This window comes from Danio rerio, chromosome 19 (genome assembly GCF_052040795.2).
Source record: "Danio rerio strain M-AB ecotype USA chromosome 19, GRCz13ab, whole genome shotgun sequence".
Classification (NCBI taxonomy): Eukaryota; Metazoa; Chordata; class Actinopteri; order Cypriniformes; family Danionidae; genus Danio; species Danio rerio.
Window position 1 is genome coordinate 29,894,445 of NC_141039.2, and position 12,462 is coordinate 29,906,906.

Consider the following 12,462-nt stretch of genomic DNA (forward strand, 5'->3'; position numbering starts at 1 on the left):
GTACATCATTCCACAGACCAGCACACTCTTCACAGAGAACAGCTCAATGGAAGGTGATGCAAAAGAAAACTTTTCTGCATTCTGCCAACGAGAAGAGTTGTTTAAGGTATGCAAAAGCTCACCTGGACAAGCCTGAATCATTTTGGAAAAATATACTGTAGATAGATGCCACAACCACAAGTGCTTTGCATGGTGGAAAAAGACCACAGTATTCCAGGAGAAGAACCTGTTCCCTACTGTAAAATATGGTGGGGGCTCCATCATTCTGTGGGGATGTGTGGCCAGCACAGGTACTAGAAACCTTGTCAGAGTTGAAGGTAGCATGGATTCCACCCAGTATCAGCAGATTCTGAAGAACAATGTTCAGGAATCAGTCAAGAGGCTGAAGATATGATAGGGTTGGATGTTTCAGCAGGACAGTGACTCAAAACACAGTTCCAGATCTACGAAGAAATTCAAGATCAGACAAGATACAATGTTCTAGAATGGCCATCCCAATCCCCAGACTTGAACATCATCAAAAATCTATGGATTGATTTGAAAAGAGCAGTTTATGTTTGGGCACCCATCAAACCTGACTGAACTGGAAAATTTGTGCAAGGAAGACTGGCCCAAAATGCCTTCAACAAGAATTCAGGGACTTATCCTTGACTATAACAAGCGTCTACAGGCTGTTATTTCAGCAAAAGGTGGCTGTACAAAAGATTGATGTCATTATTCTGTTAGGGTGTCCAAATTTTTGCACCTGTCTGTTTTTGTTAAGACTAACATTGCATTGCGTCTGTTGATTAAATATATGTTATGTCTGAGCTGAAATGTTGCTTTTCGGCAGGGTATAAAATATATCCTAATGAAATTACTGATTTGAAAGGCCAGTAGGCTATAGCTTGCAATTATGAAAAATTATCAGGGGTGGCCAAACCTTTGAATAAGAGAAAATGTACTTTTAGAAAAGTCCACATTTAACATGTATAGTCTTTTTCTTTTGCAAAAAAGAGAATGTAATCCAATCAGATGCTGTCTAAAATTAGCAAATTATGGAATAGTTTAGAAAAATTAATATCAGATACTTTAAAAATCCTTTAACGTCACATGTAAAAACCCGCTGTTTTAACAAGAAATACATCAACAGATGAAAGAAAACCACACTTTCCACACTGTTCCACGTGGTTAAAAAATAAATCTATTTTCTCAAATGTTTCTGTCTGCTGACTTCTTTGAGTAGGGTACAGAAAATCTTTCAGATCTGAATCAAATTATCTTTATTTTTGTTCCAAGGATGAACAAAAGTCTTATGGGTTTGGAACGCCATGAGGGTGAGTAAATGATGACAGAATTTTCATTCCGGGGTGCGCTAACCCTTTAATACTTCAGTCCCTGCTCGAGTCTTCCATCTCAATAATAATCTGTCTGAAGAGCCTCTTATCTGCAAGGACAGACTGCAGGCAAGTCAAGATGCTCAAACCAGAATCAGCCTGTAATCTCGCATTCCATATCATTACAGATCATTACTAGTCATCACATAGAGCAACCTTTCAATAATAATAATTAAAAAATTGCTGTAGAAGCTGACAATGACTGGAAACAACCAGACCCTTTGATTGGTGGAACATTTGGGGAAGTAAAACAGGTGTTTTCAAACTTAAAAAATAAATAAAAAAGAGAGCCAAAATTAGTCTTTAAAAAAAATAGGCCCATTTTACAATTCACATAGACAGGAATTTAACATACTTTTTTTCTACAGGACATTGTGTTCTGTGTCCTGATTGGCTGTAGACCATTTTCAATCAATCTCCTCTGTGCCGTGCCTTACAGCAGGGGTGTGGGACAACACTATCCACTTGTTAGGTGTGATGTTATGCAAATCGAAATAATAAACGTTTACAAAGCATTGTATTACTTTCGAAAATCACGATCACAATTTATATACTTATCCAAACCTTATATTGGATGGCCAGAAAGTGATACATTTTTTATAAATTGTTAAAATGTTGGTATTTGAGATGCAACAAGCCCAGATACTTTTGTGTACACTATGATTGCATATAAAATTCAATTTAATGTGTGATATGACAAGAAAGGGGTCATAAACTAATATTTTTTTCAATTCAAATGAGTAGTGGCTTAGACCCGGAAATCTATACATCACAACAAGCTGGTTACAGAACACGAAGGTGTGCTACAGATGACTGCATTGTTTCATCGCTTACCGGGATACATACTAAAGCAGGAAAGCGTCCCCAAATGTGTTTACCTGGTGCAATGAACTAAAGCCTAGGAGGACACTTAAACATATTATTATTCTTAAAAAGATTGTGATGTTGTTTGAAGCTTAATATGCTTTTAATTGTTTAAATTAAACTTAACTGAACTGTATAAAGTGGTGTATACACCATATCTTTAAAATCACGGTAACAGCTAGAGGTTTATAGTCCACAGGATATTGTTGCAATGTTTACAGTGCTGATCGTATACTTCCAGGTTTCTTCCCATCGCAGCCTCTCTTTCATTTTTTTTTAAATGGTGGTTATGTTAAATAAGCATACTGCACCACAATGAGAGTAGTTCCTAGCCCTATTAACCTAAAATCTCATTTTTTGACATTATTACTACACAAAGTAACTACAGAAAAGTCAAGCTTTAAATAGAAAAATTATTTAAACTTTTTTTTTTTTGAGTGAGATGCTAATGCTCTAATCCGATTCAATGATTTATGATAAGCTAAGCTAAAAGAGCTCCCATCAGACCCAGAGATCAGGTGATTAGTATAAAAAAATAGCAAAACTATTTAACTCTAGAAAACTTAACATGAGTCTATTTCCAAAAGTGGAGTGTTCCTTTAATCAGGACAACAAGACAACACTCAGAAGGAGGAAGCAGAATTAAGTTAATGAGGCGGCTGGCTGGAATTTTAATTGCAGACCATTTTGTCGGAATATAATTTAGTTTGTCATACACACCTTTGGTAATTTGGAAAATGTACCCAGTGTGTTTATTTCTTTCTTCCTGCAACCATGAAGCGATGCATTACATCTGCTGGGTGGGGATGACAGAATGAGAGCAGGGAACAAAGAAAAGACTCTTCAGTGATATGCTAATATATTAGCTTTCTAGACTATGTGCATATACTTCAGCATGTACATATTAGATCAGTTTTGCAAATGACATATTCTCAGTAACATCATGGGTTGTTTCTCACTTGAAATGTTAATGCCCATTACAGCTCTGCATGAGCTGATGCACTAAGTAATTAAAATCTGACCAACCTAAAGCTTTTGTAGCTTTCTTTAAAATAGGCCGGCATGCACGGACGAGCACGTCTACTGCAGAATTTAGCTAAGAGAAGCAAATTGCATTCCCTGGGTCACTCACTTACCCCCCTAATGCCATTAAGTTTGCTCCAGTTGATGTTTCCTCCAGATTTCACATCATGTTTTGATGTAACGTTTCTTGTAATTAGGTAATTTGATGTAATTTAACATGGGTTATGCGTCTGTGTTTATGTTACAAAATGAACTGCGCTCTACAAGAAAGCCAAAAGCAAGCAGTTTATTAAAGAGCCCCTACTGATTAAACTGCACAACACAAAGTTATTGGACAACGAAACATGTCGTCAGCAATTACAATTTTACTTCAGAAACTGATCTGTAACATACTCACTTAAAACTGTTAGGTTAATAATAACCCATTTATTTAATTTAACCAAATCCATTGAGCTGTTAAGGTTAACTCAACTTAGTTTGGGTTACAAAAATTACAAATTTGTAGGGTTATTTTGCCAAAAATGGCTTGACCACTAATATCTCAAATATGTGTATAATTTCCTCCAAAAAAATAAAAAACTGTAGAAATGAACACAGAGGTAGAGAAAGCGATTTAATCCATATATAGATCGGCTATGAAACACGCGTTTGTATCATAAAATTAAGAATACTTGTGAAACAGATTTTAAAAATACGACACGGAGAGGTAATTTGATAAAACATAACAATTTTATTGCGTTAGAGCTAAAATAAGCTTTATAACGCAAAAACAACATTACGCAAGCATAATAATACAGTTGTTCTGTAAGGTAAATCAGTTGAAATTTTTAAGCCAAATGCTTTTTAAACAAATAACCCAACAAAGGCTAGAAATAACCCGACAAAGCAGCAAAAATTTAACCCAACTGATTGAGTTAATAATAAATAACGCATTAAAGGTTCAAAATAACCCAACTATTGGGTTAAATAAATAACCCAACGTTATAGTGTCCAGATGAAGTAAGAATTATTAGCCACCCTGTTTATTTTTCCCCATATGCTGTTTAACGGAGAGAAGTTTTTTCAACACATTTATAAACATGATAGTTTTAATAACTCATTTCTAATAACTGAATTATTTTATTTTTGCCATGATGACAGTAAATAATATTTGACTAGATATTTTTCAAGACACTTCTATACAGCTTAAAGTGACATTTAAAGGCTTAACTAAGTTAACTAGGCAGGTTACGGTAATTAGGCAAGTTATTGTATAATGATGGTTTGTTTTGTAGACTATCTAAAAATAAAAAAAATGCTAATAATATTAACCTTAAAAAACCTTAAAAACCTTTAAAAAAAATTAAAAAAGGCTTTTATTCTAGATGAAATAAAACAAATAATACTTTTTCCAGAAGAAAAAATATTATCAGACATACTGTGAAAATTCCCTTGCTCTGTTAAACATCATTTGGGAAATAATTAAAAACAAAACAAAAATTCAAAAATAACTGTTTATGCAAAATGCCAGCATTTGGTTTTCATTGGCTACCTGTGAATAACACCTACCCACCCTCAACTACTTTAGTTGGTTTGTGTTGTTAACATTGTGAAAAAGGGGAAGCATTTACTGTCGCGACAAAACACTTATTCTAGTGTGATTTATGCTCTTTTATTAAAAAAAAACAGCTAAAAAAAAATCACTGAACCTGTTAAATGAATCTCTTGTATGTAATGTCTTTACTGTTCTGTTTGTGATGAGGGAATTCACAGGAGTGCAGAATCCAGTGAGTCAACAAAACAGTTTTTTTTTTTCTGGCTATGAGTAATCTAAATGTATCTGATTGACCATTGTGTTCATAAGCTCTACAGAGCTTTGATTGGTTATAGTTATTTTGTTGAATGCTGAAGTAAAATAATTATTCTGGGCTCACAACAAAAGTAAAGAAAACACAAATAGCATAAATCTCGAATGTTTTCCAAAATGTTTCTTAACTTTTCTTGCAGAGAACATGCATAATTTGTTTAATTGACCCTTTGCTAAGCCACACCCAAAAACCGCCACACACGAATCATGGCTTAGCAATCGTAGCTACGTGCAGTGGGTCCGATTGAGGTAAACAAGCTAAAGCGGTGTACGTATTGTGCAAATCTGATACCCGGTATCCTAAAAGTTTGGATCAAGCTCTGTGAGGGGCGCTAAAAGAGCAGGGTTAAGTTGATTTTGTTTTCGATATTCCTGATAGATTCAGTGATAGACCGACGACAATAACTCACACATCTCTTACCCTAAAAAGATCTAAACTGTGTTTCCTACAAAAATACAAAGCAGGTTATGTTTCCCAGTGGTCCTTTTCTTTTTTTTTTTTACTCGATATTATGAGCACTGCTCCGTTTAAGCCCTCGCAATAGTAGTCATGCTAATAGCAATCATATTTCCATCAGTTTCAAGCTACGATCATTTAAAAATTACATATCAACAGAACAAAACTGAGACATGATCACAATCTGAGCACTTGCGATCAATATACTTCACCAGCAGCTGTTTTTCAGTCATTTATAACCCTCATGTATATTTCAGAGCTACAATTCACCGATGTTTTCGTCTGTCTTTTGAAGATTTAGTCATTGGTGACGACGTTATAGCGGGTTAGTGTCTGCTTTTATAGCTGGTGTTGGATTAATATTTGCTGTTAGGGGAAAATCTGTTCACTTCTTCTATTTATACTTTGATTTGTATTTCAATTTATTTTTCTTTTCTATTTAACTGCAAATTAGAATAGAAACTGTATAAAAAGCACACATACATACTGAGAGTTATAGGTACTGTACATTGTTATGGGTCAATGATGCTAATATTTGGCACAAATCCATCAAATTCCCCTTTCTGGCTGTTTTTCTATGAATGAATTATGTAGTAACACTGTCCATGCGTGTTTCCTCGTCCGTTAGTAACGCTGTATTTCATTGCACAACAATAGTCTATCAATGGTTTAATTTGTTATTATTAGATTATTTTTAAATTTCACCTTTCCTGCTGTGCATGAACTAAGCTGTTTAATGGTCAGCGTATGAGGTGGCTAGGCGAACCTAACTTCAATTTTGATTCAATTATTTTTCAATCGATGGCGTATTAAGTCGTAAGTATACCCTTGTAATGCATACTGCAGTCCTTTTTTTGTCTGGCTTTCTAAGATATCTCACCTGTTCGCCAAAAATGAATTATTATATCCCTGGAAGTGTCTGACATCAGCGCATACATATTGTAATAGACGTGCCAGGCACAAAAGCTTGACAGGCAATAACAACAGTAACTAAGGAGGGCGGGGCTTAGTGAAGTGTCAATTGCCTAATTAAGATGGTCATTTGTGAATTTGCTTTTATTTATGTGTTTTCATTAACTTTTTATGTAATCTACTCATGCAAAAACTTAATTTGCATTTTGTGTGAATCCAGCATTACACTGCATTTATTCATTCATTTTCCTTCTGCTTAGTCCCTTTATTTGCCACAGCAGAATGAACCACCAACTTATAAAGCAAATGTTTTACACAGCGGTTGCTCTTCCAGCTGCCGCCCAGTACTGGGAAACATCCATACACACTCATACACTACGGCCAATTTAGTTTATCCTATTCATCTATACTGCATGACTTTGGACTGTGGGGGAAACCAGAGCACCCAAAGGACACTTAAAAGAACATACAAACTCCACACAGAAATGTCAACTGACCCAGTCGGGACTTGAACCAGCGATCTTCTTGCTGTGAGGTGACTGTACTAACCACAGAGCCACCGTGCGCTCATTACACTGCAATAGTAGTTCTGTCCATGTTTCATCACTGGACTTGATCTTTAATTGATATGTTAAAATTCATGGGATCATTAATGTCCTACACTGTGCAGAATCACTGACAGGAACTGAAATTGCAAATGTTTCATGTATCAAGCTGCGCTCACACAAGAGATTGAGCTTGCGAAATTCTGTAGTATGGTGCTGCGAAAAGGGGCAGTATTAAACAAGATGATTAGACATTTAAAAAAGCAAGTGATTGGTCCATATTTTAAATTTCTGTCCAGAAAGGTCACGTTTTGATCCTCGATTGGTGTCACGCAGTCAAGTAATGCGATTTCGCAGGTCAGAGTTCAACCAAGCTTGAACTTTGCAATGCAGCGAACAACGAAACTTGTCGCAAGAGCTTGCGTTTCCGCTCTTACACATTTGCGTGCGTATGAATGGAAGTCCATGGGGAGAATTTATTTGGTAAAAGTGTTTCCATCGCGGTTTATGCACATTTTTTTTATTGAATGAAAAGTTTATCCTACTCAGGTATGCGCATGTCTTTAAACGCATTTTCAAAATTTATGCGCATCTTGGTGTTTCCATCAACCGCTTTTTATGCGCATATACAAAATGCGCAGAAAACTGGTGGATAGTGTCACATTAAAATACAGTAACATTCTGCATGACTAACAGTAAATTACAGTTTATATTACAGTTAATTACTGTGTAATTTGTTAAATGTTTGTTAAATTTTAATAATTTGTAAATTTACTGTGAGATATATAATATAATATAATATAATATAATATATAAAAAATTTATCCCTTTCTGCATGGACCCATTTTCACACACATGCACACACAAATCTAAAGTTAAAATGCCTGCCTACCATTGTAACAAGCTATAAGCAATTCTTATCAGGGAGCAAGTGCGAAGACTTCCCGACATTTCTGGCGAGAAACTCTTTTGTCTTAAGCTCGTGGCACTGAAGCAGTGCCATAATGAGGAAGAATTAATTGGTTTCTCTCAAGGCGAATCTCCTGACTCTTTTCACCCCATGTGTCAGTGATAGCGAGTAACAACAGCCAAGGCATATCTGGTTGGATGCTGGTTTTGTTGAACGTGTAATTGGGGTGTCATCAGTTAATTAGGAGCTGCTTTAGATTTTACCCCCTGCAGCCAACAGTATGCCACAATTATACGTCACGACAATCACGTCTAGCCTTGAAAAGACTTATCTCTGCGCACCTGCAACCATAGATAAGAGCTTTTCAATAAATCTTTGAAGATGTGGCCTACTTGCCAAATACGTCTCTTTCTCATCATCGCCCGGTTCATTAACCGAAGTCCACTGTCAGGAGGAGAAAGAATTACAAGTGACAGGAGCATATTGAGCCCAACCAGAACTCATCTCACTCAGAAAAAAAAGAAAAGAAAGAAGAAGAGCTGCTCTCTTTTCAGAAGAAACAAGCTCAGCCATAAAAGATAATCAATGCTGTTACACTTTGTGTGACACCGTTCAAAAATAGATTTGATGGCAGAACGATGAGAAAGGACATTTTAATGAAGTTATATAAATTGTTTCCCAGCCTCGGGCTTCAGCATATACTCTGTAAAATAGAGCAGTTTAACAATCTGCCTGGCAATGGCATGGGGAAACCTTCATCTTGAGCTTCTGAAGATTTGCACAGATGAATGACAACACCTCACCTCATATCTTTTGTGCGCACATGCCGTTCTCTTCGTAAACAACATGGAAATCTGACGGTTTCAATTGACACCTCTTTTTTTTTTTTTGTGACTGAGATGTGGTTTTGAGCTCTGTTGAAGAGAAGAAACAATGCCAGGACTAGAAATCTCATATTCAAAACTGGAAAACAGGTTGTTTACAGCTTATAAGGCGACGTACCAGATGTTTCAGGAAGAATGATGGCAGGAATATTTTCTGTGCAGAAAGGAGGCCAGATCTATCTGCATATACAGCATTATTTCAGTTTTTTTTCCCCTCCAAATATCGCTCTCAAAATAGAAACGCATATTTTATGCCTCAGCAACCTCAGTTTCGCAGGGGTTCATTACTGCTGGAGCTGCTAGGAGGTGTTTTGGAGAAGACTTTCATTCCTTTTCTTCCCTATCAGCCGATTCCTCAGTCCTGTGCTTGACTCCATTATCTCTCTGAAGCTTCTTCAAACATCATCTCTCAGAGGAAGCTGCGATTGCTATCAACTTCAATTTTTTTTTCTTTTAATCTCTTTCTGTTCCTTTTTTTATCTCAATCCCTCAGGTATTCTTTTTTTTCCACTGTTACTTAATAAAAATGATGGGATTCTCCTAAAAAGTCAACCATGGTATTCTTAGTTACTGTCAAAACACAACAAATAAGAAAACAACTATATATTTATTATTAAAGCTCTCTCTTTCTCAGAACACAACCCACGGTTTGGGACACATAACCCACAGATTATTAACTTTTCCAATTATTAAAAATAAATTCAATAAATTTAAAAATTGGGATCTCAATTCAAGCCCCCACGTAATATAAATTATAAATGATGATGATTTGCATATGCATATTAATCCTTTGATGCGTTGCATTCTGCATTTGGACAAGAAAGAGATTCATTTTTTACCTATTTTAGTTAGTTCAAATCAAATAACACGGAAGTACTGCAATTTAGAGTTTAGATGTAAACTTATGTTATGGGAAAAGCCTATAATCACCATCTAATCACCTTCATCCATGCTGAAAAAACAGCTTACACCAGCCTAAGCAGGTTGACTGGTTTTAGCTGGTCGACCAGTCTGGTTTTAGAGAGGTTTTGGCCATTTCCAGCCTGGTTTTAGTTGGTCAGGATGGAAAATGACCAGCTAAAACCAGCATGACCAGCTGGTCTAGAGCTGGAGCTAAGACCAGCCTGGTGTTAGAGGGGTTTTGGCCATTCCAGGCTGGTCTTAGCTCCAGCTCTAGACCAGCTGGTCATGCTGGTTTTAGCTTATCATTTTCCATCCTGACCAACTAAAACCAGGCTGGAAATGGCCAAAACCTCTCTAAAACCAGACTGGTCGACCAGCTAAAACCAGTCTAGGCTACTGGTTTAAGCTGTTTTTTTCAGCAGGGTTAAGCCTTTAACTTGATGTTCAAAAATGAAAGCTGAAGCAATTTATTTAACTAATAGGTGGCCATCAAAACATGCCACCAAATATTTTATCAAGAGATATAGAGTTCCGAACTGTGAGATTTGTGATCTGTTACACCGCTAATACACACAAAGCTTAAACAGTAACGTTATGCTAATATGCAATATTTAATGCAGATAACAAAATGTCTCGTCATGCTATGATTGACATTTAAGTTATCATCACATGATAGTCTAACATTTCAGATTTTTAAAAAATATTTAATACTCTTACCTGCTGTCTTACCTTACCTGTCTGTTCCAATGTTTTGATGAAATACCTCACATGACCAGAGCTAAAGTTAAACAAGTGAAAATGAATCATATATTGGTCGCGTTTGTAACGTTATTCAGTTTAGCTTGTCAAGAATTTGACATTTAAAACAACAGATACTACTACATTATTGAGTGACATCTTTAGACACCCCATTTACCTGTCAGCTTTTTTTTCAACAAGCGAAAACTGTATACACTTTCAAAAAACAGGCCCAGCAGAAAGAAACCGCGCGCCTCTCCAGCAGTTTTGTCACCAAATGATTTAAGTCATTTGTCGCCACCTATTGGCGTATCTATGTGAAGACTTAAAAAATCTCAAAGTGATTTGCATTCGAAACAACATAATTAAAAAAAAAAAACTACTCGAAAAATATAGTAAGTAACGTAATCCAGATAGTAATATCCAGTACATAATTTAGTTTGTTGTTTCAGTATATTAACATTAAAACCTAAATAGAACATTTCATGTAAAGAAGAGGAAAAAAAAGTGTAATTGGAAGAATCTGTAATAACAAATCGATAGCAAACTAATCAGATGAGCATTTTAAAATCAAATGTATACTTGAAATGAAATAAGCAACAATCTAATTACTGTAATCATTTAATACCATCAGTGATTTGCTGCAACATTGGAAATTAGCAAACAAATAGCTGAATCCTTAAAAATACGTCATTTTAAATTAGGCTGCAAGTGTTTTTTTTCAAAACATCTCACATTTTTTTTATACCTGGGTCACTACCTAAACATAATCATTTAAAACATAGAAACATTTTGTATTACTTGAAATAAAATTAAATAATATTTTAGAGCATAACTCAGCTCATTGCTAAGGCAACGTTTTTCAGCTTCCTTCATCTGTTCATCATAAAATCCAAACAGATTACAAAAGAGTTGATAGAACTAAAACATCACTGAAGACTAGTGAAATTTATGAACATCTATCTAATTTTATTTTAACACAACCATGGTTACCCAGTTTAATTTTTCAATCAAGCACAAACTTGCACCTTTATGGTAGTCAAAATATATAAAAACAATAAAAAACAACATCCCTGACTGACTTATGGTGTTTGTGAGGTGCAAGCCCACCATCTAGTGGTAAAAAACTACAATCATGTACTGTTCCCAGTACACTAAAATGCATGGTTCCACACAATTCATTCACGTTGTCCCAACACAAATCGATTAAGTTAACATAAGCCCAAATCTAATTGACATAAAACAATTAAGTTGTTAAAAAAAATAAAATAAATTTCTCAGGAATTCATGTTTATTTAAATTGCTCAATTTATAAAAGTAGTTTGTAAATCTAGATCAGCCGTGCCCAACTTTCTTATGAAGGGCCAACATCCTAGCTTGATTGAGAGCTGTGGGCTGAAGGTAAATCTAGCAAACTGTATAACATTAAAGTTGCCATGAACAATTTCCTAACTTATTTAAAAACAACCCTGCTGAAAAATCCAGCTTAAACCAGCCTAGGCTGGTTGGCTGGTTTTAGCTGGTCAACCAGGCTGGTTTTAGAGGGGTTTTGGCCATTTCCATGCTGGTTTCCAGCCATTTCCAGCCTGGTCTTAGCTGGTCGGGCTGGAAAATGACCAGCTAAATCCAGCTAAAACCAGCTTGACCAGCCTGGTTTAAGCTGGACAAAGCTGGTTTTGGCTGGGCTCCCAGCCTGGCTAGGCTGGTCAAGCTGGTTTTAGCTGGTCATCTCCCAGCTAAGACCAGGCTGGAAATGGCTGGAAACCAGCCTGGAAATGGCCAAAACCCCTCTAAAACCAGCCTGGTCAACCAGCTAAAACCAGCCAACCAGCCTAGGCTGGTTTAAGCTGGATTTTTCAGAAGGGAATTAAAAATAAATATAAAGATTACTTCAACCATATTTAGTAATCCATTCTAATTTTCGAAAATGTATATTATTTGAACAAACCTTGCCTTGATTTACACACTAACATCTTCTGCTTTGTCCTCTACTCATTAAGTGAC

The 12,462-nt window shown here is 35.9% G+C and overlaps 1 long non-coding RNA gene across 6 annotated transcripts; it reads right to left on the reverse strand.

Annotated features, from left to right (window-relative positions):
* Window positions 1–237: 237 nt before the first annotated feature.
* On the reverse strand, window positions 238–10,761 carry LOC141379112 (uncharacterized). 6 transcript variants are annotated; one of them, XR_015516840.1, is made up of 5 exons: window positions 10,637–10,760; window positions 10,438–10,498; window positions 8,936–9,357; window positions 8,737–8,847; window positions 238–443 (listed from the first exon to the last, which is right to left on the reverse strand). It is a non-coding gene; the product is annotated as an uncharacterized LOC141379112 (long non-coding RNA). The 6 variants fall into 6 exon arrangements; XR_015516838.1 differs by lacking the exon at window positions 8,936–9,357 and adding an exon at window positions 2,961–3,033 and having other exon boundaries at window positions 302–443; window positions 10,637–10,761; XR_015516839.1 differs by lacking the exon at window positions 238–443 and adding an exon at window positions 2,961–3,033.
* Window positions 10,762–12,462: the final 1,701 nt, after the last annotated feature.